Genomic DNA, 25,408 nt, shown 5'->3' on the forward strand with positions numbered 1-25,408 from the left:
CATCGATTCGCAAAAGATGCTGCAGATGCATAAAAATCAGGCGAGATGGGGTTTTAACACTGCCTTGCTTTCCCTTAGGTCTGTACACAATTTCATACTGATACTGCGAAAGCAACAAAGCCCAACGTTGCAATTTTTGAGCTGTGCGTGTAGGGACCGGCTTTGATGGATAAACCAAGGACTGCAAAGGCTTTTGATCTGTCACTAAAAAGAACTTGTGACCATACAATTAGTGATGGAATTTGGTCACACCATACACAAGAGTGAGAGACTCTTTTTTTATCTGCTGGTGATTACACCGAGTTTGAGTTAACGACTTTGAGGCAGATGCAGTAGGTCAGTCTTGTGCACCAATTCTGTGCGAAAGCACAGCGCCGATTCCGTAGGAAGAAGCGTCAACTTGCAAAACTACTGGCTTGGCAGGGTCAAAATGCACTAAACATAGTCACGAAGCAAAACATTGAGTTTCTGAAATGTGTCTTGACAGCCTTTAATCCACACAAAAGGTATATTTTTACGACGCAAGCAATGCAGTCGAGCCGCGATCTGAGCGGCATTCGGTGTGAACCGAATATAGCACCTCATCTTGCCTAGTACTGACTGCAGTTCAGACACATTGCGAGAAACAGGCACGTCACAAATTGCAAACAGATGAGATTGGAGGGACTGTTTATCATATAAACTAAGTACTGTAGTTCAGTTTGAAAAAAGTCACACTTTTCGAGACGACACTTGAGTCCTGCTTCTGACAGCACTCGGAAAAGAGTACGCAAATTGAAAATGTGTTCCTCTGGTGTACGACCTGAGACGACAATTTCATCAAGATAGTTTGAACAAAATAGCACTTTTGCAGTCAGCTCTGTTCCTAGTAACGTTGGAAAATGGCGGGTGCGGAAGTACTGCTGAAGGGAAAACGCAAATACTTGAACAGTCCTAAGTCCTTATTTACAACAAACACTTTCTGTGATTCTTCATCCAAGGGAATTTGCAAAGTGAGCATCACGCAAATCTATCCTCAGGGCGAGCTAACGGATAAGTATCAACTATTGTCTGTGGTATAGACTGTAGACTTTAAGTCAACGATAATGCGAATGCGACCAGGAGGCTTAGGCAATAAAACGAGAGGACTTGCCTACTGACTGTCTTGTATGGGAGCCATTACACCATTATCCGTCTGTTCTTTCAACTCACTGGCTACTTTGTCTCTTAATGCAATTGGAACGGGGCAGGCCAGGAAAAAAGGCTCTGCATTGTCTTTCACTCTCATGCGCTACGAAGTTATTAGCTTTTCTAGTTCCTTCTAAAAATAACTCAGGAAATTCTTTAAGCAAGCCTGCTACATAGTCTTTTGGGACAAAAGCCGATACTGGAATTACATTGTCTTGGATGCTAAGGCCAAACAAATCAAAAGCATCTAAACCAAATATGTCCTCACTGTCTCTGATTCGACACAGCAAAATTCACTGTTCTAGTGTGAGATTTGTAAGTGGCAGGCAAGCTAAACTGTCCAAGCACTGGGATTTCCTGTCTGCTGTAAGCAGTGAGGTGCTTGCTAGATTTAGAAAGGCGTGGTGAGCCTAACTTCGTATGTGGCACTGTTACGCAAAGTTACTGAAGCACCTGTGTCTAACTGAAAGTTCACACGAGGCCTACAACTCGTAATAAGACAAATAGTTTGTTAGAACGTCGGTGCGCAGCACTACGGCGATAGTGAGGCACAAGAACAATCTTACTTTTGTCAGAACCTGTTGTAGGTTTGGCAAACAACGTTTACTGCATGTGCATGAGCCTGTTTTTGCTGGGAGCGGGCAAAATTGGGGTTTACGTGCCGTTGCAAACAAACGGCTTGGACGTGGCCTTCTCCACACGTGTAACACGTTGCGTTACGTGATGGGCAATCCTGTCTATTATGGACAGCAAAACATCTGGGGCAAGTTTACCTGTCTAAGTGGCAGTCCGCGCGTCATGTGTACGCGCTTCTTGTTGTGACCGCTTGGGGCGGTCGCAAGCAAGGTGTGACTCGACCCGACAAATCGGGGCCTGGTCAAACTTATCGGCCGCTATGGCATCCGAATCATATTGCTCTAAAATTTGCTACATTTGAGGAAATGATGGATCAGAGTACTTTAAGATCTGTTCCGGTATTCTATATGCGACACTGAATGTTATTGCACCTCTAACCATTAAATCATTGTAAAAGATGCCACAACTACACTTAAATTTGCACTTCCTAGTCATGCCCGTTAATTCTGTATACCATTGGTGGTATGTATGTTCCGGCTATTTCAGCAAGCGAATAAATTGGTATCTGGCTGCAGCTACTTGAACTTGCTGATCATAATACTGAGTTAATGCAGCGTTTACTTCGTCACAGCTGCGTTTGTCGGCAGACGCCGTTGGAAATAGTTTTTGGTTTAACCTGAACACTGGGGATCCCACAATCGAAAGGAAGTATTGTAGCTTTATAGTACCTTCAACACGACGAAGTAGAAAATGTGCTTGGAACTGAGTCAGGTATTCGGGTCATTCCTCTTCTGTGTCGTTAAACTGCCGGAACGGTGGTATGCTGGTCGGCGGCACTTGTTGGGTTGGTTGGTTGTGCGGGCGACGCAGCTTGAGCAGCTAGTAGTTTTCGTACCGTCGTCACCAAAGCAGCAATTTGTTGGTTCTGAAACTGAAAAACTTGTGTTAAATTCATCATGTTGGCCGTCTGCAGCTGAGGTGCGGGGACAGGGGGTGGAGGGGTCAGGAAGTTCATGGTTTACACAAATACGTTATAGAAAAAAGCAAGCAAAGCCTCTGAAAAGAGAAATTTGATTAGTTCTGCGGCTCCCCTCCTGGAATACGTGCAAGAACGCAACAACTATTTAGCAAATAGAAATGAACATCCCTGCAAGCTAAAACACAGGAGAAGCAAGCAAAATCCTTGGCCAAGTTGATTATCTTCGATCTGCACTGAATTATCCTCGTCGCCACTGTGGTGTCCTCGCCGGTACTGTGGAGTCTTGTACTATGGGAAGCAAGGGAGAGGGTATTGTTTGGTGGCCAATATCCTCTTCCTACAACACAACTGCACACATTTATTATCAGGGTTTTGTATTTACAAGAAGAGGAAGCGACTTATCTTAAAGGAATCCATGTATTGTGGTAATAGTCCACGTTAGCCTCACTGCTGGTGAACTACAAGTCCCACTATGTGATGAATGACAGATGTCAAACTAGAACGGGAGTTAGTGCGCCAGTGAATCAGCTAGTGACTGAGCGACTGCGCTAGTAGCTGAGACTGCGATCTAGTAACTGAGCTCCTGACTGAGAGAGAGAGCCTCCGGTCAGCAGCGGCGATCTAAATATTTGTGGTCGAGAGGGCATTGGTGGCGTGTTGTTGCTTGCGAATCTGTCTTGGGTTCTCTCCTGATAGGAGCGCTTGATCCAACGCCTACTATCGATCTTCTTGCTTCATCTTTGCCGGCCCATGTGCTGGCGACAGCTTATGCCAGCACAAGTTACATATGTTAGGAGGAAGGGTGGTGTATGGATTACGCATGGTTTTGAGTTCAGGCACTGTTTGGATTATCTCCACAGAAAGGTTCACACTGTCCCGAAGGCAGGGCCGGCGCAAGCCCAAGTGCCGCCCCGTGCGAGCTGCTAAATTGCCTCCCCCCCCCCCCCCCCCCCGGTTTTTTTAATTTTTTTTTACAAAACGTTTGTGGAATTTTATTTAAACAAATGTGTAGGAAATGTCAGCAATCAATCACAATTTTTCTTACGAAAGGCAATGAAAGTGCTTCTGACCAATCTTGACTCCCTCGGCCAACTACCGAAACGAATTCTGTAGGTTTCGTTGTAGAGACGTAAAAATACCTATTGCCTGGAAACGTGAAGTGATGACGCGGCAGTGCCAAGAACTAGGTCACGTGACGAGGTACAGTGAGGCTACGGTTAAACTAGCGCCCAAGAAGAAGAAGCAAGTAGCTCACAATAAGTATGTGACCGATGATATGGATAAATGTATTACCAGGTAGCAATTTCTATAGCATTACGAAAACTGCAAAACTTTTGTCAAACAGAAATGAGCTTCAAAGATAGCAAGGATACCCTTAGAAGCAATGTTCTGTCTATGGATTTTCGTTTTAGAAGGTGTTAAAATTAACGTTTTGTTTGGTGCGGACGAGAGGACATTGTTGTTAAAGGATCACACTTTCTCAGGTTTTCATCAGAATCAAAGCGACCAGTAGTTTACTAAGATGAAACATGGATTCACACGCATTATACAGCAAGTAAATGTTGACAAAGTGATAGTGTGCGAGTAGTATTGTCAAACAACAGTGCCGGTCAGAGTTTAATTGTTGTTCATGCAGGCGGAGACCAGGTGTTTCATGGCTCAAAAACGTCCGACCATCACTCAGAAATGGATAGCAAAAATTTTCAAAAATAAATCGAAACCCAACTTATGCCAGGCTTATTAGCAATGTCTTTATCCCTTGTAATAACTTGCAGCGTATTTACCCATTCGGAATACTTCTAGCCATTGTAGGTGTTGGACATGTTTGACTGTAGTAATGTTCAAACATTTTTTTACATAATGCGGGAAGAATGAAACACTCGGAAACTGCCATTGAAGGGCTTAACAAAATTGCTTCAGGCTTAACATGTAACAGCAGTATCGAACAGTGCATTCGAATTTCCAAATTAGATTTCGTCTTCTGCAAAATTAGTTGTGAGTAAACGCATGGGGCGTTAACAGGCTGGCAGCGCTCCACTCATAAAGAGTACTGGCGTTTACGCCAGACTGCTTCCCCCTCTCTGTTCCTCCGGCGTAAACACGACGGTGCTGCCACAGTGGCGAGGAAGAAGTTAGTCCTCCTTCCTCCCCTTGTTCAACAGGGGCGGTCGGTAGGTAGTCGAGGCGCCATGCCACAGTTCCCGAAGCCGCTCCCTCGGAGGTTTGGTTTCGAGTCCCCTCTTGGGCATGAATGTTGAATTTGTCCTAAAAAAACGGGGGGGGGGGGGGGGAGGAGCGGCAGATTTGCCGCCTCTCAGAAAGTGCAGCCCCGTGCGACCGCACGTTTCGCGCGTGCCCTGCGCCGGCCCTGCTGAAGGCTAGTATGAAGGTATTTGTTTACTGTTCCGTAAAATGCTGCACAAGTCATAAAATGTTCACTATTCTGTAGAATATTGCATCAGACATAATGCAGCTGCACTGTGTTTGCTGTCCTCAGACAAGGGATATGTTGTTTGCTGTTTGTAAACAGCTGGAAATCCCCCTGACCTCTTTCAAACGACTGGAAACCGCTTTGAATGGGCCTCTTGGGAGGGCTACCAAGAGTTGTGTACCAAACGTACCAAAAATAGCTCAAGTACTACGCTCTCCTGCAGGAAATACAAGGCCCATAATTATCTGTCTAGTTAACTGTGAGTGGCATGTCAATGATGGGCCTAGGTGTCCTATATAGGGTAAATCTGAGACCAAGGACTCGTGGTGCTATACCAGTCTCTCTAACAACCAAGTTCGAGGAGCTTTCTTTCATCGAAACTGAAACTGAGCGAGTGAGACTCACTTCACCTGTTTTGGGGAAACCTGCTTTGTCCCATGTCAAGAGGAGGCAAACGCAAAAGGGTAGGGATCTATTAATCGTCTGCAGTTCAAACGGACGGCGAATAATGGTACCCTGTAGGGAAATGGGAGCAAGGGATGAGAAGGAATACCAGGTACACTCAATGTGTGTGCCTGGAGGCCTCATTCGGCATGTTGAAGAGACTATTCTGGCAGCCATTCAGGCACAGACTGCAACCAAGTACAGATTGTGGCCCATGTTGGAACAAACGATGCCTCTCGTCTGGGCTCCAAGGTCATACTTGGATCATTCCAGCAACTAGCAGAGAGGGCTGAGAATACCAACCTTGCTCAAAGAGCTTCAACGATGATCACAACGTTCAGTATTGTACCCAGAATAGATTGAGGGCCTCTGGTTCCTAGTCAAGTGGAAGACTTGAACCAGAAACAAGCTAAGCTGTGACTTTCTAGACCTGCGTCATAGCTTTCAGAGTTGTAGGGTCCCACTTTATTGATGGGAACATTCGAATAAAAAAAATCGATTCATTCGGTTGTTGGAAAACAGTCGACTCAATCGGTTGTAGTTTTACGTAAATGTCGAATTATTCATTCATTATTTGGAGTGAAACTCGTCTCTGGAAGCAACCGAATGAAAACAATCGATTTAGTCAGTTGGACTACACATTCATTCTCTTGAGTGAAATCAGTCTGTCGGAGTAACCGAAAGAAAACATTCGACACATTGTATTGACTGAATTATTCATTCTTCCTTTTCAAGTGAAAACATTCAGTAGTTTTTCTGTCGGTTGAATCATATACTCATTCTTTCAGCTGAAACTACTCTTTAGTGTTTTGGCTGACTGAGCTATCCATTCATTCTTCTGAGTTAAGCCAGACTGCCAACCCTCCATTAGTTGAACTAAGGCAGTGCTACATTATACCACCATATGGTAACCCTACCCCCCAGGGGTAAGTGAAGACATATCTCAGGGGTACGCCAAAGTTAAAATAAACATTATACGTGTTCATTTAATTACGTGCTGAATAAAGTAATTTTTCTTTTCATTATTTAAAATTGGTTCGTATATTGTTGTGGATTAAGTTGTTCCAGGTACCATTAATGCGTAACGTATCGCTGGGGTATGTCTGCCATAACCTAAATTGCCGACCCCAGACAAAAACCTCGGATATCTGGGTCAAATCTGACTATTTTCCCGGACACACGCAGGCTGTAGACGGTAAGGTGGCCGATGGCCACTATGTACCGCGGGAAGTGCAGATATGTGAGGGGGAATGTTTACTCGTTCGTGTTTCAGTGCTGACAACGCCAACGGGCGCGCACGCTTCCTACCGATCAGCAGATGTAAATTACAAAGAGTAACAACGATTTGTGAAAGTGCATTGTAAAGACGTTTATGTTAAATAGTTGTACTCATTTGCAGTAAGGAATATGAACGTAAATTAAGTTAGTTTTAATACAGCTCAGTGACATTTGAAATATTCAGTTGTCTCTGGGACGGGGTGGCGTCGCCATGCATGCGATCGCCGATTATCGGTGGCTTCTAACTGTCTCAAGAAAGAAGTAAAAAAATACAGTGTGTTCCAAAATTACTGTGCCATTTCTCTGGCGAGTGGCGTATCCGGCACTATCGTTAGCGACTTGTATTTCTGTTTCCGTCTGGTTCGCCCTGCGCAGGCGCTGAGGCGGCTGCTGCCCTCTGGAGCGTTTTTCGCGGGAGGCCGCGCGCGTTCGGCTCGGCAGTTGGATTCGCACCGAGCTGGTGGTATTTTGCCTTCCGCCCCGGCACGGAGGTGTGGTCTCGTTGTTGGCGGGCCTCGTTGATTTGGCCGTTGGGCGGTGTGGCGTGTTGGTGATGTGCTGTAGTGGACAACTGATGGATCCCCGCACGCGATCGCTCGAGGTTCTCCGCCTCTGAAAAGGGTGCCACGATATCGCTTGGGTTTCCGCACCCAGGAGTTGTAAGGACTGCAGGGCAGGCTTTCTCTGTGTTTGCTCTGTCCGGTCTGCGTGGCGCGGTTCGTTTCACCTTACTTCAGCTGTTGTTTATATGTTCTGCGTGATTCCGTTTTGGCCGGAGTCTAGGTGTCGAGTTTTCTGCTGGTGTGTACCCGGTCGTCGCCCCCGTTTTCCCGCCCGGGGGGAAGCCGTATCTGTTGGTGGGAATTATTTGGCAGTGTGTGTTTTGCGTGGACCCGGTGTGCTCACGCGCCCTGATCCTGAGTTGAAATTGCTGTGACCAGGCTGGCTCGGTTGCTGGAGTGTGTTTTATTCGTTTTCTGGCTTGCTGGGGACTGCGGGCGCGCCTGTTCCGTTTTGTGATGTGGCAGCAGTCTGATATTTTTATGTGTGCTTGTTAAGTTCCTAGCAATTGCTTTTAGCCTTGTGCTTACTTATTTTTATTTAAATTGCTGGGCATTGACTTTTGCCTGTTGTTTTACCTTCATTTATTTGTAGTGTCAATTAAGCCTAAGACGATGTCCACGGTGCTAGCAATTGATTTTAGCCTCGTGTGTACTTAATCCTATTTAAATTCTTGGGCATTGCCATTTGCTTGTTCTTTTACTCTTATTTATTTGTTGTACCAGTTAGCCCTAAGATGATGTCAGACCTTGGTATCTGTCAACCTTATTTTGGATACTAGCGCTCAGGTGCAATATTGTCGGCCCTATCCCGGATTTTGTCATTGAGATCCTTTTATACTGTAGTTTTAGTAGTAGGTTTGGCAAGTGCACTTGCGTATGGTATTTATTATGTTTCCCTCCCCCCCCCCTCTTCCTCCTTCATGTAAACTGATTTTGGTAAGATTGCTAGGTGGCCTGTGTTCTTTTATTACCTATGTAAGTTTCCCCGCTGCCGCAGTCTTAACATGTTTTGACCGGCAAGCGGACCACGTTGGCTAGAGTTTGAATGTGGTCTGCGCTGTTGAAATCAGCAAACTTTCTGTAAGGAAGCAAATGTTGGGCTTTGCCGTACATATATTTATTATTTGAGCTAGTCATGTACGTGTTGTTGTGTTAAGGGTTTTGTGGCATTTTTAATTGAGATACCTTTTGGAAATTTTCACTCTTTTAAAGAAGGTATAGGAAGGAGTAACTTCGACTGAAAATTTAATTGTAAATTATACATTTGTGCTTCACATTATAAAATTTAACGGTATTAGGTGAAAGTCTGTAGTTTAATGCATAATGATTATTTGTTAATGTATCAAATTGTAAAGTTTCGTTTGGCAGTGATTCAAACGACACAAATATGTTTCTCTGTTCACCTGTCGCATATAACATTTTTATTACCTCATATTGTAAGCAGCTTGATTTGTTTGTGTCATTGTAATTTGTAAGCCACAGTGTAATTTATTACAATTAATTAATTGTTTTGGGGAAATAAAACTTGAATTGTATGTCCCCTTTTCATTAACGGAATCCCATCCAAATCGTCCGCTCAATTACCTTTACAATTTTGATCACAAATATTTCAGAAATCTAGAAAGGTAGAAACGTGCGGTTCTAGTAGGCGCGGAACAGAGTTCGTTGCATTAAGGTGACCATATTTTCTGCACCAAAATACAGGATACATTAAAAAATTTTGATGCTGCAAATATAGACGAATGAGTGCGAACTGACATACAGTGTTTATCGGTACTGTAAATTTTCTTCAATATGGCTGTATTCTTAAACAGCATATGGAAATATTCAGCTCAAATTTCATCATAATTCACTCTAGTCACTAACATTGCTTTCGTAATTTCTACAAAAAAAATCTGTCTTTTGTCACTGCTCCATACATTGCTTGTTTGGGAAAATATCCTTTCAATACCAGTATTATGATACAGGTGAAATGAACATCTAAGTTGGGTAAATTATTACATAATTGTTAAATTCGAAACAAATAGGTCTATCGAATACCTTTTGAAAAAAAATGGGACATAACTAGGAAAATGGTGGCTGTCACGAAAAAAGGGGGGGGGGCGGCGGATGGTCACCTTACATGTTTGCACCATCTGTAGCACACAGGATATCTAAGTAATATTCTAGTATCATGTCCGGCCTAGCGTGCACTCATTAACGTGTGCTGTTGCTGCTCTGATCCGATCTCTCAGTTCCTGCAGGTCCCACCCGAAGAAAAAAAATGTAATAGGATTCCGCAGGGGCTGTGTGTCAGATCTGGTCTTTACCAACTACAGAAAGATGGAGGGTGTGTGCAGTCAATAGCTAACACGGAAAGATAAGAAAAAAAAAATTATGCCGCAAGCCGCATCCTTCTACCTAGTCCATATCTGAAATATACGTGATCAAGGTTCTAAAGATCGTTTTGGAACATCCTGTATGTGTATACGAGACCGTTTAACCTTGCTTGCGTCTGGATTTTTAATAGACTAAAACGAAGAACTACCTACGCGTCGCTCTTCATTTAATGAATTTTAATTAAGGTTTATTACAGTCTATTTCCATTCAATCGAATTTCCCCGTCCACGAAAAAAGGTCCGCGTTTACACCGGACAGCTGTATAAAAATTCTTCCAGTACGCCTCTACACGACCTCAAAACTAACAGCAATCCGGAGAAACGGAACGTTGCAAAATTATAACTTTTCCCTAGGCTAATTAACTGAAATATATTTGTGCTCATAACAACATTTGAACATGGGTAGTAGATGTTATAATGTAACTCAAGTGAGTGATTTTTTAACGAATTATTTTAAAAATGTGTCTGCTCCCTGCGTGCCAGACTTGGGAAGGCGAGAGCCCTCTCGGTTTGATTACCCGTCACTTTGAATCGCTTTTGCCAGCCACCCTCACTATAGTTTCTTGCACTGTTTCTTCTCTCTCGCCTAGGCGAAATCTGAGCTGGCTAACCATTTTAGCCTCATTTACATGATACACAAATGCTTACAACACAAAAAACATACCTACTTATTAACACTATTACGCAGACACGTATCAATACACATAAGATACCTTTAGAGGTAACCTTGAGTTGCATCGTAAATATTATTGTATTTCAGTTGTTGTAAGAAGGTGCAAAGTTTGAAATTTATGAATTTATTTTGTTCGTTGGCACCGCTTAAATAGAAACGAATAATATTGCAAGTGATTCTGATGTACCAAAAGCATGATGAAAACAAAGAACCCTTGAGTACAACATAAATATGTGTATATATGAATCAGAGTAATACATATGAGTGAGAGAAATCGTATGGCGGAGTAATACGCGATCGTCAAGATAAATTTAAAGCGATGTACAGTATCTGCAAGAATTATTCATATTGTGACACTATATAAAAAGAAACAAATTCAAAGGAAATTAACGAGTTATGATAAATATTTTTGGCGAAAAAATACTTCCTACAAGTGGCAGTACATGCTTAAAACGCAACCGATCAAGTCACCAACAAAAAAAATTGCATCGTATGTCATTTATGTTTAACACACCTCAGCATTTACCGAAAAAGAATTATCGATCCTCGGTGCTAACCAGCGGGAAGGGAGGGAAAGAGCTTCAATAAATTTACATTACAAAAAATTATTTAAGTAAAAATATTTTTAATGTAATACGTTGTTTAAACGGACTAAATGTATTACGTAATTTCGCCTAGACACACAAAGGGTTCCTAAAGCTATACAGATAGTCACGAAAATGTGTGCTCATGAATTTTTGATAGTTATGATAATACTTGTAAAATTTCAAACGAAAAACTTTGGACGCACGCAATAGGTAATTGATGTACGAATAGTTCACCTAAATCGCTAACAGTTTTATTGCACTTCAAATTATATGAATTGTTCTGCGATTTTCCTCAACGACAGTTACTCTCTACAGTGCTTACTACTATCTACTTCATATGCCTCACGACTTCCGTTTTCAGTTCTACAAGTATTGGCACAGCTACTAAAAATTCACAAGCACAAATTTTTCAGGAATATCTGTATGGCGTCAGGAATCTGTATGGTGCTAGGAGAGATTATTTAATGCTTCTCAGTCCTTTTTAAAAATTTGTTGAAAAGCTTTTTATTTAAATCATTATTTTCTGCTTTTTAGTCTTGTACGTGTGAAATGTTTCAGTTGATCTCAAAATTTTAGTTAGGTTACAACACAAACATGTGGTAAATTGCAGGTTTATTTAAGTTTCTCTACAACTGAGTCAATCAATATATTGCTTCCTCTTACCTATATCTCACGAAAAGGCAGCCAATGTTAAAATCAGGGATAACTGAGCTCACACGGAAACTTAGCAGAAATCTTTCTAAACTGCGAAATATTCGCTAGTGGAACTGGAACACAGGGTAATAGCAACGGTACACCAAGAAGTATACTCTCCACCACACAAGAAAGAAAGCGAGTTGCATTGCCATCCAATTCTGAGCTAAGCTGCAAGCTTCAACGGGAAGATAGTTTAAAAGCAGTTGCAAAATTTCTACCAAAGAAATAGACAAGAATCCGACCTATTTAAGGCATGTTAGAAAGTGATTGTTAATTTGTGCACACACAAATTTATCACGCAGCACCAGACATTAAAACAAATCAAAAATTGATACTTAATGCCATAAGTATGGAAAATTGGTTCATAAATAAGTTAAAACATACATTTTGAAAATACTTTATTTTTAAAAATATTTGTTTTATTCAAATAAGATACTTCATTTGCCTGTAAAAAGGTTGTGAGTCTTAGTCATGCTTCATGTATAGCCGAAAAGCTGAATAAGTATGTAAATGAAACCTTTCAAACCCAGCGACAGAGTGAGAAAATTCATATACCGGCGGAAATCGACAGAGATTTGTGTTAATCCGTTGTCTCGCACTGAATTTAACCACTCAGAACAGGTGAGTGAGTAAAAACATTCATATTATGGCCGCAATCGACGAACCCTTATTTCAGTCGGTTGTCTCGCATTGAATGAGAAAACTTAAACTAGGCGAGTGAGTGAAAACATTCATTCGGCTGAAAAATCCGACTGAGTGAAAAACAATCGACTGACCAATCGGTTATTAAGAACAGCCGGTTGCCCCATCACTACTCTGCCTAAATAGGTCAAGTATGCACTACACATCGGAGCTGTGGCTGTCTGTGCACACAGGTGTACCTTTTTTAGAAGTGGCCACTCTCCATCCAGAACAGATAACGATAACTGTGGGAAACCCAGAAGTATCACTGTAAGATCCAGAGAAATGACTCCAGCGGTTGAGAGTGTCAAAATCCTAGTATTCAATTGCTGAAGCATTCTAAGCAGTGCCAGACTTTGAAGCGCTCCTAAAAAGAACAGAAGCTTACGTAATATTAGGCAAAAAAAAAGCAGGTTAAAATTTGAAGTTGACGTTAGTGAGATCTTTGGGGAAATTTAAGCGTATACCTAATGAAAGGATAGGAAACGGGATATGGAGGAGGTGTATTTCTCGTAGTAGTCAAGAAACTGAAATCCACTGAAATAGAAACTGAAGCTGCATGTGAGATCGTTTGGCCAAGGCTCAGTATCAAGAGTGGACAAAAAATTATAATAGTTCCCTTTTGCCAACTACCAATAATTATTCTGATTTAATAACCAAAAACTTAAGACAAAATCTCAGTTCACCTGTACCGTAAGTACAAAAATGGTTCAAATGACTCTGAGCACTATGGAACTTAACATCTGAGGTCATCAGTTCAAGAATGGTTCAAATGGCTCTGAGCACTATGGGACTGAACATATATGGTCATCAGTCCCCTAGAACTTAGAATTACTTAAACCTAACTAACCTAAGGACATCACACAACACCCAGCCATCACGAGGCAGAGAAAATCCCTGACCCCGCCGGGAATCGAACCCGTGAACCCGGGCGTGGGAAGCGAGACTGCTACCGCACGACCACGAGATGCGGGCAGGTCATCAGTGCCCTAGAACTTAGAACTACTTAAACCTAACTAACCTAAGGACATCACACACATCCATGCCCGAGGCAGGATTCGAACCTGCAACCGTAGTGGTCGCGCGGTTGCAGACTGAAGCGCCTAGAACCGCTCGTTCACAGCGGCCGGCCACCGTAAGTTCCCTCATAATACTGTAATCGTTGGGAGAGACTTTAATCTTCCAACAATCAGTTGGGATAATTGTAGTTTAGTTAGTGGTGGTCGTTAGAAGACATAATGTGGAACGTTACTGAATGCCTTCTCTGAAAACTGTCTGGAGCCGGTAGTTCAGCACCCCACTCATAATGGAAATATAATACATCCAAGAGCAACAAACGGAACTGACCGCTTCGAGGGAGTCGACATCGAAACTGGTATCAGAGACCATGAGGCAGTTATGGTAACAATGGATGCCAAAGCGCAAAGATCAACTAAAACAATCAGAAAGATTTATATATTTAGCAATCTACACAGAGAAACAATAGTGTCACACCTCAACGAAGAGCTTGAAACTCTTAGCTCAGGTCATGAACATGTAAAGGAACTATGGCTCAAGTTTAAAAGAATAATTGACTGTGAACTGGATAGACATGTATCCGGCAGGACGGTTCATAATAGGAGAGATCTTTCACGGTATACAGTCACTGTAAAGTAACATCTAACGAAACAGAGACTATTGTACAAAATATATAAAACCAAGCTTAGGACTATAGATAGAGAGACGATGAATGAAACGCATTTGCAAGAGAGCAGTGCGTGAAACCTTCAATAACTACCGTAGCAGAATATTACCAAATAATGTTTCAGAAAAGCCAAAGAAATTCTGGTCATATGTAAGTGCTGTCAGTGGTGACAAAGTTAATGTCCAGTCACTCAAGGACGAAACTGGAACTGAAATGGAGGGCAGCAAAGCAACAGCAGAAATGCTGAACTCTGTTGTCAAATGTTCCGTTAGAACGAAAAACCCAGGAGTATTGCCCCAACTTAATTCTCGTGCCACTGAAAATATGAGTGAAATAGATATTAGTGTCAGCGGCGTTGATAAACAGTTGAAATAGCTAACACTGGACAAATCCTAGAGCGCGATGGAACCAATATCAGATTATATAACAAATTAGCAACAGAGTTATCCCCTTTATTGACTATAATCTTTTGTGGATTCCTCGAACAAAGTCTTTACCCTGTTATTAGAAGAAAGCACAGATCAGCGCAGTGTACAAGAAAGATAGCAGAAGTGATCCACAAAACTACCTCCAATATCTTTGACGTCTATTTCTTGTAGAACCTTAGAACTTAGATAGAATCAGGTAAACCAATACAAAAACCTAAGAGTTGATTCAAAATGAAGAGGCTGATAGGATTAATCTGGAAGAGGCGGAGCGCAGGCCGCTGCATTTGTTTTCGAGGGGGCCTCTAGCTGATATGTCGAGGAGAGCACAGATGGAGAATCCAATGGATTTGGCTCGTAGCGTTATGGTTGCTACACAGCTCGATGAGGTACACATTGCAACTCACAGACATAGTGAATGGAGTGTTGTTTCCTCAGATGTAAAATGCTATATTTGTCGTCATCGGGCCACATCCAGAATCGCAATGTTATGAATGCAGAGTGGTGGCGCAATTGGAGCACGAATGTCGAAACAGAATTCAAAGTGAATGGCGTCACAATACGAGCACATTACGCGCAATGGGAATTACTCAACCGCCGGACGGCGTTCTATGTAAAATAAGATGTAATAAAAGCGTATGCAGACGTGGAGTGCTACTTGGTGGACATGGTAAACGAAACAGAGCATAGGTTTTTAGTGGGTACAGGGACTCGTGTTTGGTAACTATTCTGGACCTCCTGTGTGGGAAGAGACTGTAATCACCACAGTATAAGCTACGTTAAGAAGGGGACAATAACGTGACATCATTGGGGTCAGCATTGCCCAATTTCTGTATTGAGCAAGGGATTTTCCGGTATATTACCCCGTGTCACTGAGGAGTACGACGCAATCCTAGGGCTAGATTTTGTAAATAAGTGTCACGAAAAAATTGATCTTATACAGCATACTATTGAACTCAGTGAGAGCTTATTCCACCTAAGAACGACGGCTGCACGTGATATATTGTTGCAAGATTCGTCAATCATGAAGGTCGAGCCGAATAAACTGCGTTCTTGCTCATTAAAGCTCAGTTCGCATGATACAGTACCGAGAGGTACAGGAAAATTACTCTGGGTAAGGGTGGGTATTGACCAACTGAGTGATGTGTTGTGTGTTACACAGCCATTGGAACACAATGACGAATTGAACACTTCATATTGTTTTGTGTGCTGTAGTCTGATGCTCTTGCAAAAAAATAGATGGAGATTATGTGGTTCTGATGAGCGTAGATAAATTTGGCTCTGATGAAGGAGATCCACCAAAAGGGTTATTGACTGCCAATTTATACATCCTAGATGAGGACGATTTGGGTAATGCATCTGCATTACATGAGGAAGTGAAGAATTTAAAAGGGAAGGATAAGTTAGTTTTGGCAACTATGTTAATACGGTTCATGGATTTGTTCAGTCCTAGCTGACCATTACCAGTGAGTCACCATAGAATCCCAAAGATCAATACCCCCCCTCCCCCCATTCTACAGAATCCATACAGACACCATGGAACCTGCAACCTACAATAGAAGAAATGATCAATCAGCAGTTGGCTGATGGCGCTACTGAGAAGAGTTGTTACAAAGAAGTCTTGAGACGGAACGAAGAAATGCTGGTTTTGTTGTGCTTATGCAAGAAAACTACAGATACATAACCTATACCAAAGTGACGGATGCAGTCTATGTCACTGTAAATATCTCACCATTGAAGAATAGATATTACCAATTACGGGAAGTTCCAGGAGACTGGCCTAAGACTGCCTTTACAATTCCATGAAGTCTCTATCAGTATCGAGGGGTGCCATTTGGGCTTAATATGCACCTGCCACAGTCCAGTGCTTATTGGATGGAGTGTTAAGCCGTGACAGTGTATGTTTTATTTATATGATGAGCGTTTTCTAAAGACCTGGAAGGTCATGTTCAAAGAGTGGCGGAAGTGTCCAAGAGATTACATTCAAATCTTTTAACGCTACGTATTGAAAAATGTCACTTCACATCAACGGACGTCTACTATCTAGGTCATGTACTTACCCAAGATGCTGTAAAGATTGACTCAAGGTTAATATGTACTGTCCACGATTTCTTACTGCCAGAAACAATGTAACAGCTTCAACCATCTTTAGGACTGCACAACTATTACAGTAAATTTGTCAGAGGATTTGCCCATAAATGGGAACTCCCAGTGCTCCAGACGAGCATGTGTGTGGTTGTATGTAATCGGTGAAAGTTGCATGGTAACATGATTGTAAATAGTATTTTTATTAATATCATATTGACTGGTTGCTCTTCCAACTATTTGACTTTTCAACACTGTCAAAATATATGACGTAGTTTTGAAAGATGAAGTGCGTTACCTATATGTAAAATACTACATTTATGTATTTTATTACTATGGGCACACAAAATCTGATTACAAATACAGTGTATGTGTATATGTCGTATTGCAGATCCGAAGATGACAGGAAAGTACTGTTAGGTTTTTCTTCAACAATTACAAACTGCAGGCTGCCCCTTGAACAGAATGTCTTAAGTACATAAAGTCAAACGTTCTACAGTGACGGTCTCAACTAACTGGTCTCTCGTTGGGAGAAATTTGATTGCCGCCAGGGTACCAATGTTGAGAAAGAAATATGTAGACATGAAGAATAAAGATGTAGAATGTTAATAACGTTTGTTTTATATAAAAAGCTTTAGAAGTTTTCACATAAAATATTCGGAGGCATTACTTTTCAGCACACCCTGGCACTTGCGGTTTCTCACTCATTTTTTTTTTTTTTTTTCAATTCTGCTGGACGCCTATTGAAAATGAATCCTGGCGCGTAAGTGCACATCTTTCTGTACATTCTTTAAGGAAGTGTTGCCCAAGTGCATATCATTTTTCTGTCTAATGTTCACTGCCCAAGTTCACAGAGTTTTGTAATCTCTCATTGTGTGTTCTTCCAGTGACGAATCAGTCCATTATTTCATAAATTTTGATGGTACCTGTGTCTCACCTACGTAACCCATTGTAAGCTCTTTACCGGTCGTACCACGCCAGACGGTAGAGGCTACCCTGTTTGATAATAACTAATGTGCTCAGGATTAGGAAATATGAAGACGGCAGCAAACAAAGCTGCACAGCGCTGGGGAGAGTAACGGGCAGAGGGCAGCAGGCTAGTGCCTGGTGCAGACGGAGATGGCCGGCCGCGGGTTGCCTTGGTGCGCTGTCCGGTCGCAGCAGCAGATTCCCAGCGGTATCGCTTGCACCGTTGCGGCTCGCATTACTTAAAGCGGCGAATCACGAACTGGCCGCTACCTCCTCCTGCCGACCGTAAATTATTGGGTGGGTGCATAAGTTCGTACCAGTCTATCATAATGCCCGCGGGCGTTATCGTGGAGTAGCACCACTTCACGCAGTCTTCCTCGTCGTTGTTCTTGTATAGCGTCTACAAGACGTCTCGGTTGTTGACAATAAATATCAGTAGTGACGGTTACACATCGGGGAAGCGATTCGTAGTACACATCATTGTCGTTGTTCCAGATACATAACATTATCTTTTGTGGATGCACGCAAATCTTTGTACGGGGAGTTGCTGCTTTGTTAGGGCTAAACGATTCCTGTTTTTCCTTTATGTTAGAATAAAGACACCATTTCACGTCACCAGTAACGATAAATGACAGGAAGGGTCGATTTTGTTTTGAACCAAGTGATGACGAGCAAGCCGAGATACACATCTGGCCTCCCACTGATGCCTGTGATTTTGGCCATACATCCGATTTTTGAACCTTCGCCGTTGCATGCAAATGTCGCACAATGGAGGAACGATCACACTTCATCACATCTGCCAATTAACGAGTACACTGATGTGGATAATAGTGGATTAATGCGATCAAACGAACTTCATAAAATCCCGAAGGTCTTCTGGACAATGGAGAGTCACTAATGTCAAAAGTATCCTCATTAAACGAGAAAACCATTTTCTTTCCGTACCTTGTCCAGTGGAATTAACCCTCACACACGGCGCAAAACATTCTGGATGCTTCCGCTGCTATCACCCCCCTAATGAACTCAAACAGAGGAATATGTCAGAAATGTTCCGATTTCTCCGCTTGGCAATCCGTGTTTTAGCGTCTATAACTCCACCCCCTACCCCCAAATGACCAAATGACAATACAGTATGTAAACTCAAACAGCAACAGTGAACTAAAAATAAAAGATGACAGTCGATAAATAAACCCATAGCAACCAGAATACCAACCCGCAAACAAAACGCTAATACTTGTAGCCTGAATGATCCAGGTTACGAGAAAACTGACATCCAACAGATACCGTCAAAGAAAAGACGACTACAATCTCATGCTTGGGTGGATTGCCGCCTAGGAACCAGTGCTAGCTCGTCTTTGTGGTTTACCGAAGGTAACCAGGTATCGTGTGCCATTAGGGTCCATAGTGTCATTGCGTCACCGACGTATAATATACACTGGCAAAACACTTGGCCACCGTACTAGCTGCCACGTGCGTCACTCTGTTACATCAGAAGCTCCCCACAATTTGTGCCCAAGAAAAGTAAAACTGGATCCAGGTAACATATTACTAAGTTTGGACGTCGTTTCAGTGTTCACCAGAGTTTCTCTCCAAGAAACCGTGACTTTACTGGAGCAACGTTTGGAACATCCTATATTAAACTTTTTCCGCCACTGCTTAACAACGACACATTTTCTTCACGATAGGAACTACTTACTACAAGCAGTTTTAGAGGGTTCCAATGGGTAATCTGCGTCACCTGGCGTGGTGAGCTTATATAGAGAGGAATTTGAATCGAGCTGAGGAGGGAAATAAATAGAAAACTTTACAATAAAATCCGTCTACTTTATTTTACAGCATTTTTATTATTCCGACGTATATTTTGAAATCACAGGTTTTTAAGTCGCTATGGAAGAGCTTTCACTGTGATGCAACATGCCAGAAACTAGTATTTGTGGGAATTTACGGTGCTTTCGTAAATGGAGTTTCCACAATTGTGGTGAAAATGTACAGTATTACAGGAGAATATAGGCAAATTTTTGTTAAATTTATAGCATAGGACAACAAAAATCTTAGGTATATTATAAGTATTACTATAAGACTCTACATATGTTATTCTGTATTTATGTATATAATCTCCCATGATTTAACAAATTGAAATTAAGAACGCACCATGGATGAATTCTTCTCGGATTATCAGCCGAGTGGTGGCGTCGTCTTGTCGCAACGTTTCAATGAGTTTCCTACCTATCATCTTCGCCAGAAGCACTTGATGATGTTGACAGACATGTAGCGTCATTGGCCACAGAGTGATAGAGAGAAGCGGAGGTGGAGGGGGGTAGGAGTGTGATGGCCTTCACAGGGCAGCGACATGACGATGTCTGAATTCCAGGTATGTCGATGATGATGTCCCCGCAATATAACAAGTATAAATACGTGAACACCGGAAGTTGGAGTCAGAGGTTCTGGGAACGTTGATGTTGATGTCATCAATTCTGGGAATGCTGATGCTAACATCGGCGAATTCATGGCTCGAGCTCTCAGTGATCCTCTACAGTCGAGAAGTTTAACACTGAATAATTTCACATAATCACGAAAAAAAATATTATCTCTACCTGTCATAACTTCCAACTCTACAGAACATTATATCAACTTGTTAACAGAGAAGCCATTCCATCGTGACTTCCAAGACGGCATAACATTATATAAATGAGCTAATAATTTATGTCTGTCTGTCGCGACTTCTGACCTCGTATAACCTTACGTAAAGACGTAAACAAATTACGCCTGCCCGTCGTAACTGTAGCACTGAATAACCTTACATAAATGTGTAAACAAATTAAGCTTGTGGCCGGCCGGTGAGGCCGAGCGGATCTAGGCTCTACAGTCTGGAACCGCGCGACCGCTGTGGTCGCAGGTTCGAATCCTGCCTCGGGCATGGGTGCGTGTGACGTCGTTAGGTTGGTTAGGTTTAAGTAGTTCTAAGTTCTATGGGACTGATGACCTCAGAAGTTAAGTCCCATAGTGCTCAGTGCCATTTGAAATTAAGCTTGTCGCCTACAGCTTCTAACAATGAATAGCCTTAAGTAAATTCGTAAAGAAATTAGCCCTTTCCAATTGCGATTCCTACCACTAAATAATCTTAACACACACCTAATCGTAATCAAACTTGTGTTAGTTCCTGTAGATGAACACTAAGTAATCTGACAGTTCGGCTCTTAAATGAAATAGAAAAACAAACAAATGATTCTATATTATGTTTATCCCGTCTTTATAGTAAACAAATTTAAACCCGAGCGCGCAATTTCCCTCCTTACGAACTTTTGTTTCTTGATCAGCAATACGTGTGGAAAACTGAAACTAATAGGCTTATTTACCATGTGCTACTGAGGAAAGTAACTGGTAAAACCAAATTAATGATTTAACTTTTTTCGCAGAATGAAACAATAGCATCTTGTCTGGCAGGTAGATACACTATTACTCTGTGCCGAAATCGATTAAAAGGTTCAGAGAGACATAATCTCTTCATGAACGTGGTAATTGCTCACTTCGAAATCGGCTCTGTTAAATGATAGAATCATTTGTTTGCCGTGCTTTCTTCGCTAAGCAAAGAACTTACATGTTCTGAAACCGTAATACAATTGTACCACGATATCGGTACTGCGACTGCGAGGAAACAGTTGTCCAAATGTGAGATTTATTTAATTTAAAAAGGCAACATATTTGGGAAAGATATTGTTAATTATTACTATCAAGTTACATAAACAACGAAAACAAAAATCATTACTTCGCAATATTTCTCATACTAACATACGTGTAGTGAAAATCCATCTACATCGTCCATGTAGTATTACTTATTGCTATCAGACATAGTAAAAACTAAACAGGAAACAAATATGTCAAATAGGCTCTCCTTCACATACACGTCATTGTATAATGTTCATAATATAATATTAAATTGCATTTTTTTTAAATATAGTGTAGGCCTATAGTGCTAATACCATCCCGCTAAACCGTAAGAACAAATATGTAGACAACACTTAAACAAATAGCTATGTACAACATTTTAAAAAAATAGTGATAGAAAATGGTTATGAGGCAGGTTTAATAAATAGGATTGAATCTGAAAACAGCAAAATGAAAAAAAACCGCAAAACCGGACAGTCGTTCTGTACTGGAGAGTCATCTCATTTAAACTGGAGAACTTATTCAACAACAATGAACTTTAAATTACATTTCGGACGGAGGATAAATTGAAACAAGGGCTGCAAAATAAGATAAGTGCAGGAGAAAATTGTATGAGGAAAGCGGGAGTACATGAAAGAAGATGTCATGATTGCGAGATGAAGTATGTGAATCAAATGGGTAAACAATTTAAAATAAAGTCCAAAGAAAAAACAATAAAGAGATTTTTTATCTGCGCTAGCAAAGCACTTCAATAACTAGCTACACTCTTCAACAGTGATCTGTATACTACCTGAATGTTGAACATCAGCTGTCTGAACGTGCCAGCCATAGATGTTCATATTTCGTTTCTTGTCAAACCACAACATGGCTGCTGAGAAATGTCACTGGAGCACGAGAAGAAAATACTTTTGATTCCTCTCCCGTATCAGCCTATTACATCACATGTTGATGTAATGTTCAAAACAAGAATTCAGTCTGCAATTCTTTGTCACGTACAGACCGATGGAAATTAGTTTGACAAACTACAATACGGCGGACGGTGCAGAGCACATATTATAAATCTGCAGCCACACTGCACTTTTATACTCAGAGACCAAACTTCTACATCCAGGTTGTACGGAGATCACTGCTCTTCAACCATAGATACTGGTCTATGATCGACGACAGCGTTCGTTAGAAAGCATCACAGTCAGTCTGAACATACTGCATCTCAAAGAAAAAGATTTGTTGCTGTCAAATTTGGAGGAAATACAAATATTTTGCGCGCTCAGAAATAAATGCGTTAACTGTTAAACGAGGCGACAGACGCGTCCAATGGATGTTTCTGGGCCGACTTCAGCGATATTCTTGTGAAAGCAACCACCAACCCACGCTCCTTACAAATAATTAAGTTTTTATGTATGCAACTTGTAATTTATAATGTATTCGGTGAGCACATTATGGACTGTGGATCAAACATTAGTCATAAGGATTCGATTGGTTGTCAAGCGCCGTGTGTATGGGATGCTATACTAGTGAATGCTATGTTCTGTCAAATCTCAAGAGACGCAAACATTGTAACATAGGTGTGAGATCATTTTTAGGTTTTGCTATGACACAGAAAAAGTGTTCAAAGGTCTTTGAGTAGACAACTATATGGTTGGTGGCACTGATGTATAGGTAATATGATATTACGATCTTTGGTAGGTCAATGGCAGCTGACTTTCGTTTGTAAACAGAAATCTGTGGATGTGTTAAGCAGCACCAGTAATTACGTATGTTATGACCGGATGTTATCCTGTTTCCACCTCGAACATATAACAAAAAATAGTCATATCAAGGAAACATACAGAACAAAGTGTACAACATTCATAAACAGATGGCATGCACGACTTTCCCTGCCGGCGATGTGGTGAAATGAATGCTGTCCAGCCACAGAAATAAAATAATTGCCACATCTAAGATCGACGACTGCCTAATATTTAGGCATCCAGAAAGAGAGGTGCAATCCAGGACAGCACACAGTGAATGATACGTAACTACTGGAGGTTTGTACGAGCGAAATCCAAAACCAACTAAAATTCCTTACCTGTAAACCGAGGTATGACAATGTTGGATTCGCCTGCTATGTTTCTATACTGCGCTTTGTTGTGATCCAGTGACTAACTACGGGGCGGCGGCGACTATTTTTGCTTTCTTCGCATCGGTAATTTGATATTTCACTTCGGGAAACTCAAAGTCGACTACAGTTCAGTACTGCACAACCAGCCACGGCAGTTAGTTCTACCTAAAGTTCATTCTACTTAATATTAATTCCCCGCTACCTAAAATTTTTATTTGCCATACACGTAACAGGTACCTGCAGATCATTCGAATAGGTGACCTGAGTTTAGTCTAAAACATGGCCTGTGATCCTGTGACCTACTGTCCATCTGCTGACATCTCAGCTGCATGCACTGGAAAACACTGGCTGCAATATGGCCATTGATAGTACGGCATCCTTTCCGCGAAATAAAGAGAAGCTGGAGCTAGTGAAATCTGGATATTGTGTTCAACCTTGAGAGATTCTCATCGAAAGGAAACCCTTCTGCAAGACACAAACAAGGGACACCTGGCACATTTATTATCTGAAAATTTGAGAATGTTTCGGTATCCCATTCTGTAACTTGAAGTAATTATACGCTGGTTAGTTAAAAAGTAAATTTGCTGGCCCTAAATGTGGAATGTTCGAATATTCCACTTGCCTCGCAGTATTTTATGCAAGCGGCACACAAAAACATTTACAAAATCTGTGGCACTTTAATCTGCCAGTTTCCTTAAGGCTACATATAAATTTCGTAAACTTCTATAAAAATCTGCGGCACTTTCATCTGTCAGTCTCTTTAAGGCTAAATATAAATTTCGTAAACTTCTATAAAACATTGACATTGTCCTTCCCGCAATTCAACATTTACCGAAAACAGCCATCCGAGGCAACCGGTTAGAACTTCTACATCGATAGCACCGACTGACAACAAATACGAGTACTACATGGAGTAGACCATCAATTGCTCCGCAACAATTTGAATATGGGCCGTGGGCGCGAACATCAATATTTAGGCTGCGAGTCCTCTGCTTGAACGTAAGAAAGGTCACTTACGTCACACAGAAATCTAAACAGCTCTTCCAGGTAGAAATCTTAGTTAATGCCAAACTTTTCCGCAGTGGAGAAAGGTTTTCTTGATATGGTGAAGTTACTTAGAATCTTCTGTTCATATAAACTTGAAAACTATGATTTTTCAAATGGAACCCTTGCAGACTTACATTTCCTAATGTGTCAATTCAAAACTCACTTACTTTAAATTGTTAGAAATAAAAGCATGAAAATTCATACAGCTTCATTATATTATGCAATAAATGTTGTGCTATTTTAATATCTACATTAAGCCAAAAATGTTGATAATTTACAACGATTATAGTCTTTATATTACAAACACACTTTTTCTTAATAACATGGGAAATAATGAAAATAATTAAATAAAGTTCTCGGGAGGATGTTACCATACTAAAATAAGCATGCCATAAAAATTTCAGCTTTTTAGCTTTTGAACTTTGGCGGGATTCAAAATTACTGAAATACACGATTGTCTCATGAACTAATCATTGTAAAGGCTTCAAACTCAAAATACTTTATTTTGGTATTCACCTGACTACGATACATTATGTTTCTATGCTTGGTAATGAACAACAGTTTTAATGTCGTGGTACTGTGCAATGGCTAAAACAGCCAACCCAGCGCTGCAGACTCCAGCAAGCAGAATGGGAAGGAGCTACAATCTCTCACCGCATAAGGTGAATCATCATATTGCTTGTGCGCTACAAGCTCGCTCACTTCTCGGCACAATCTTCATCCATTCGGAAGCTTCAGTTACGCCAGAGGGTTTCTAAGTTTTGTAAAGCTCGTCTTTTAGCTTCCTTTTCTCAGTCAGAAACAGAAAGAATTTTCAGAAGGTCAGATCTGGGGAGTAGATTAGATGCGAAAACGCTGTCATTTTCTTTTGGCCGAAAACTACCAGACACTCAAAGATATCAGAGCTATGAGACTCGTAACGTTTTTTTGGTGGAGAGTCCAATTTCGATCACCACAAGTTTAGATTTGGTGTTAACA

The sequence above is a fragment of the Schistocerca cancellata genome, chromosome 5 (assembly GCF_023864275.1).
Source record: "Schistocerca cancellata isolate TAMUIC-IGC-003103 chromosome 5, iqSchCanc2.1, whole genome shotgun sequence".
In the NCBI taxonomy this organism is placed as follows: domain Eukaryota; kingdom Metazoa; phylum Arthropoda; class Insecta; order Orthoptera; family Acrididae; genus Schistocerca; species Schistocerca cancellata.